We start from the raw sequence: 6,000 nt of genomic DNA, 5'->3' as shown, positions 1-6,000 counted from the left end.
GTTGTTGCGTTCATGCCTGCCTGCGTGTGTGAAGGGAGTCCCTGTACTATCATCCGTAAATTGAAAATAAATACCTTTGATCAGATGTAGAATAATTGGTTTCGGCGAGCGGAGGAAATACAACATAAAAAATGAATTCCAGGGATTAAAGCGCTCGCTAAGAACCTTTGAATGTATTTCTCTGTGCAATAGCAGACATTTGATCTCTCCACATGGGAGAAATACAGAAGTGTTGCTCGGGGAGAGAGCTGATAGACGAATTTCAGGAAAGACGGGCGTCTGAGCGAGGCCGCTGTAATCCTCTCTCCGCGGAGTTGGGAAGGGAGAGAAGAGCACACTGGAATAAAAGTTGCAGAATATATGGGCGAAAAAGGTACGGAGCCCCTAAAGGGATAAGGAGGGAAAACAATGTTCTGCGAGAACTCGCAATACTTTTTGCGAGTTCTCACAATACTTTGCCGATATCCGATATTCCGATATTGTCCAACTCTTTAATTACCGATACCGATATCAACCGATGCCGATTTCAACCGATACCGATACCAACCGATATATACAGTTGTGGAATTAACACATTATTATGCCTAATTTGGACAACCAGGTATGGTGAAGATAAGGTACTTTTGAAAAAAATCTAGAAAATAAAACAAGATAAATAAATTAAAAACATTTTCTTGAATAAAAAAGAAAGTAAAATAATATAAAAACAGTTACATACAAACTAGTAATTAATGAAAATTGGTAAAATTAACTGTTAAAGGTTAATTTAAGGTTAAAGGGCTTTTAAATATCTACAACTGTTACGGCTCAGGCTCCTGCCAACGCCGCTCATCCGTCTGTGCGCACCTCGGGACACGCCCACTGGTGCGCACATCCAGGGACGCGCCGCGCGCGTCTCCGCCCTGCTGCAGCCACCAGCTGCAATCACTCGCTGGCAATCTGCACACCTGCGACTGATCAGAGCGAGATCAATAAAGGACCAGTGGACCCAAGGATCGTCGCGGGAACTTAATTTTCTCATGGTGTACCGTAAGCCTTATCCGCTCTTACATGTTGTTTTTCCCTCCGTGATTCTGACGTCTGTTGCTCTTCCGCAGTGCCTTCCCGAGTCTTCCCTCCTCGAGATCTCCCGTTGTTTCCCCGGTGTTTTGGACTGCCTTCTTCATTTCCCGACTCCTCACTCGCCCCTGGACTCTGACGTCTCTCTCTGCCCCCACGGACCCCTCGCTGATCTTGGACCCCTTTTGCCTTGCCCTCTTTGGACTTGTCTGCCTTTTCTCATCAACACTTGGTAACACACTTCAGATATCTACACACATAGTCTTACACCACACACACTCTTGTATTTTAGTCACACACTCTATTTCTATAGTTTAGTTGTATTGGTTATTATTATATATATATTTATTATATATAATAAATGATTGTATATACTGCCCCCTGGTGTCTGAGCCGTCACCTCTCTCAGTAAGCACAACAGTAAGTTCCCGCCAAAATTATTAAAGGACCTGACGGCACAGTTCCTTAGCCCCGCCCCCAGTGACTTTAGTTCCGCCCCCTGTGATTTTTTTTTTCTCTTTTTTCTGCCTCTTGCCCCATTCACCATGTCTTTTTCTTTTTTTCGCTCCACACCGGAGGAGTTTTCTTGTCCTGCCAAACTGTCATGGAAAGGCATGTTTAGCAGTGATGTGAGCAAGGAGGAATTTACCCGTCGCCTGGACACCCTCCTCCCACCCATAGTGACTGTTCCTCAGCCAGAGAGAAGCGTCTGGCATCCGCTTTCGGAGAGGGGGGGTAGTACTGGTGGCTGTGCTGATGGGGTGGCGCAGCTGCACCAAGACAGGCTACCCTCTGCCAGACTAATTCCACCTGTCTTCCGCTTTTCCCAGCCGCAACCACCAGTTCCCTGGCTAGCCTCCGAGCTAGCACCAGCCCCCTGGCTAGCGTCTGAGCTAGCACCTGTCCCCTGGCTAGCGTCTGAGCTAGCACCTGTCCCCTGGCTAGCGTCTGAGCTAGCACCTGTCCCCGAGCTAGCGTCTGAGCTAGCACCTGTCCCCGAGCTAGCACTTGTCCCTCGGCTAGCGTCCGAGCTAGCACCTGTCTCTCGGCTAGCGTCCGAGCTAGCACCTGTCCCTCGGCTAGCGTCCGAGCTAGCACCTGTCCCTCGGCTAGCGTCCGAGCTAGCACCTGTCCCTCGGCTAGCGTCCGAGCTAGCACCTGTCCCTCGGCTAGCGTCCGAGCTAGCACCTGTCCCTCGGCTAGCGTCCGAGCTAGCACCTGTCCCTCGGCTAGCGTCCGAGCTAGCACCTGTCCCTCGGCTAGCGTCCGAGCTAGCACCTGTCCCTCGGCTAGCGTCCGAGCTAGCACCTGTCCCTCGGCTAGCGTCCGAGCTAGCACCTGTCCCTCGGCTAGCGTCCGAGCTAGCACCTGTCCCTCGGCTAGCGTCCGAGCTAGCACCTGTCCCTCGGCTAGCGTCCGAGCTAGCACCTGTCCCTCGGCTAGCGTCCGAGCTAGCACCAGCCCCTCGGCTAGCGTCCGAGCTAGCACCAGCCCCTCGGCTAGCGTCCGAGCTAGCACCAGCCCCTCGGCTAGTCTCCGAGCTAGCACCAGTCCCCAGGCTGGCCCCCACGTCTCCACCAGCTCCCAGGCTGGCCCCCACGTCTCCACCAGCTCCCAGGCTGGCCCCCACGTCTCCACCAGCTCCCAGGCTGGCCCCCACGTCTCCACCAGCTCCCAGGCTGGCCCCCACGTCTCCACCAGCTCCCAGGCTGGCCTCGACTCCAGCACCTCGGCCTGCTCCGCCGACTCCAGCACCTCGGCCTGCTCCGCCGACTCCAGCACCTCGGCCTGCTCCGCCGACTCCAGCACCTCGGCCTGCTCCGCCGACTCCAGCACCTCGGCCTGCTCCGCCGACTCCAGCACCTCGGCCTGCTCCGCCGACTCCAGCACCTCGGCCTGCTCCTCAGCTGCCCTCCTCGTCTCCGGCTTTGATGTCCGCCGCTTCCACGCCTTTGACGTCTGCCGCTTCCACGGCGCCGATGACGTCTGCCGCTTCCACGCCGCCGATGACGTCTGCCGCTTCCACGCCGCCGATGACGTCTGCCGCTTCCACGCCGCCGATGACGTCTGCCGCTTCCACGCCGCCGATGACGTCTGCCGCTTCCACGCCGCCGATGACGTCTTCCTCCACGCCTGCCTCGCCGATGACGTCTTCCTCCACGCCTGCCTCGCCGATGACGTCTTCCTCCACGCCTGCCTCGCCGATGTCGTCTTCCTCCACGCCTGCCTCGCCGATGTCGTCTTCCTCCACGCCTGCCTCGCCGATGTCATATCCTCGTTTCCGGCGAGACGCACCATGGCGCCAATCACGTCCGCCTTCCCGACGGCCAAGATGGTGGCTGTCCCTTGGTCGCCGGCTTCAGCGGCGTTCTTCTCGCCGCCGCCATCAGACTCGTCCTCGGTGGATTCGGGGACACTGGGGCCGGCGACCCACCACCAGTTCTCCCCTCCACCCTCCCTTGTTTCGTGAGTATGTTGGACATCTGGAATCTGTCCATAGGGGGGGGATACTGTTACGGCTCAGGCTCCTGCCAACGCCGCTCATCCGTCTGTGCGCACCTCGGGACACGCCCACTGGTGCGCACATCCAGGGACGCGCCGCGCGCGTCTCCGCCCTGCTGCAGCCACCAGCTGCAATCACTCGCTGGCAATCTGCACACCTGCGACTGATCAGAGCGAGATCAATAAAGGACCAGTGGACCCAAGGATCGTCGCGGGAACTTAATTTTCTCATGGTGTACCGTAAGCCTTATCCGCTCTTACATGTTGTTTTTCCCTCCGTGATTCTGACGTCTGTTGCTCTTCCGCAGTGCCTTCCCGAGTCTTCCCTCCTCGAGATCTCCCGTTGTTTCCCCGGTGTTTTGGACTGCCTTCTTCATTTCCCGACTCCTCACTCGCCCCTGGACTCTGACGTCTCTCTCTGCCCCCACGGACCCCTCGCTGATCTTGGACCCCTTTTGCCTTGCCCTCTTTGGACTTGTCTGCCTTTTCTCATCAACACTTGGTAACACACTTCAGATATCTACACACATAGTCTTACACCACACACACTCTTGTATTTTAGTCACACACTCTATTTCTATAGTTTAGTTGTATTGGTTATTATTATATATATATTTATTATATATAATAAATGATTGTATATACTGCCCCCTGGTGTCTGAGCCGTCACCTCTCTCAGTAAGCACAACAACAACATGCATTTGACAGAGTACAAGAACAACTTTGCTATCTTCAACTGGTTTTAAATGCAGAGAAAACAAAGTGTATGCTCTTTACCACATCAAAAACTGTAAGATCAGCACTGTGTGAGAACATTTTAACAAGAAATGGGCAACAAATTATGTTAGTATCTGCTTTTAAATATTTAGGTTTTTTAATTGATGACCACTTGAGTTTTAAGGAGCACATTCAGTATGTTGTAAAAAAAACTGAAACTTTTACTGGGATTTTATTATAGAAACAAGTCTTGCTTTTCTTTTACCGTGAAACAGAAATTGGTGGAAACAACCTTTTTACCTGTTATTGACTATGGAGATGTGTTGTACATGGATGCTACTGCTGGTTGTCTCCACAAGCTGGATAGTGTGTACCACGGGGCACTGAGATTCATCACCAACTCTGCGCTCCCCTTACTCACCATTGTGTGTTATACTCAATGGTTAACTGGACATCTTTATGTGCTCGACGCCTCAATCATTGGTATGTTTTCATCTACAAAACCATTCTGGGTATCACTCCATCTTATCTGTCTTGTCTTTTAACAAAGAAACAAGGAAGTCACAATCTTCGTTCAATGAATGTTCTGCAATTTGTCGTCCCCAAAGTAAGAACTGAACTGGGCAAGAAAGCATTTAGGTTTTCAGCACCGAAAGCTTGGAATAACCTACAATCGAATATTAAACTTCAAACCCTAGTTACGTTGAATGAGTTTAAAGCTTCTGTGAAAGGACTGCAGTCTACCTTGGCTGTATGCACATGTGTCATGTGAGCAAGTTTTAATGTTGTATATGTGATGTTTTATGTATTTGTTTACTGTTTTTAATGTAACCTTGCTGCTGCCCTCTTGGCCAGGTCTCCCTTGGAAAAGAGATCTTTGATCTCAATGGGATTTTACCTGGTTAAATAAAGGCTAATAATAATAATAAATTAGTACTATTAGTGGACCAGCAGCACGCACAATCATGTGTGCTTACGGACTGTATCCCTTGCAGACTGTATTGATATATATTGATATATAATGTAGGAACCAGAATATTAATAACAGAAAGAAACAACCCTTTTGTGTGAATGAGTGTGAATGGGGGAGGGAGGTTTTTTGGGTTGGTGCACTAATTGTAAGTGTATCTTGTGTTTTTTATGTTGATTTAATAAAAAAAATAAAAATAAAATAAAATAAAAAAAACAGATACCAATAATAAAAAAAACGATACCAATAATTTCCGATATTACATTTTAACGCATTTATCGGCCGATAATATCGGCAGGCCGATATTATCGGACATCTCTAGTTTTTTTCCTATGTCAGTGAACCGGAAGTAAAACAGACACAGCGTTGGTGAACCGTAAGTGAAACAGACAAAGCAATGGAGGAGCCTACCCATCATCCGTGGGAGAAGTTTATTGATTTCTATTTTAGTATTGGCCTAACATATAAAGACATCAAATCGTATTATGGTCCTCCAACAGAGCACAGATGATGGGTAGGCTCCCGCTTGCTCCCGTTCCTCCATCGCTATGTCTGTTTCACTTCCGGTTCACCATCGCTGTGTCTGTTTTACTTACGGTTCACTGACATAGGAAAAAAAAACTTTTGCGAGATCTCGCAAAACATCCATGTCCCTTTAGGGGCTCCTTAAAAAGGTATTGCGGATCCTTATGAACTAGTCTATTTTTTTTATGTTTTGTCCTGTCCAGCTTCTCAGGCAAATCATATAATTG

At 50.0% G+C, this 6,000-nt stretch overlaps 1 protein-coding gene across 5 annotated transcripts in view; it reads right to left on the bottom strand.

Moving 5' to 3' along the window:
- Positions 1-6,000, bottom strand: part of tnr (tenascin R (restrictin, janusin)) — a 419,906-nt gene that overhangs the window by 161,419 nt on the left and 252,487 nt on the right. The window lies entirely within an intron of this gene.

Source organism: Nerophis lumbriciformis, linkage group LG19, assembly GCF_033978685.3.
Source record: "Nerophis lumbriciformis linkage group LG19, RoL_Nlum_v2.1, whole genome shotgun sequence".
Lineage (NCBI taxonomy): Eukaryota > Metazoa > Chordata > Actinopteri > Syngnathiformes > Syngnathidae > Nerophis > Nerophis lumbriciformis.
This window is presented reverse-complemented; position numbering and strand designations above follow the sequence as displayed.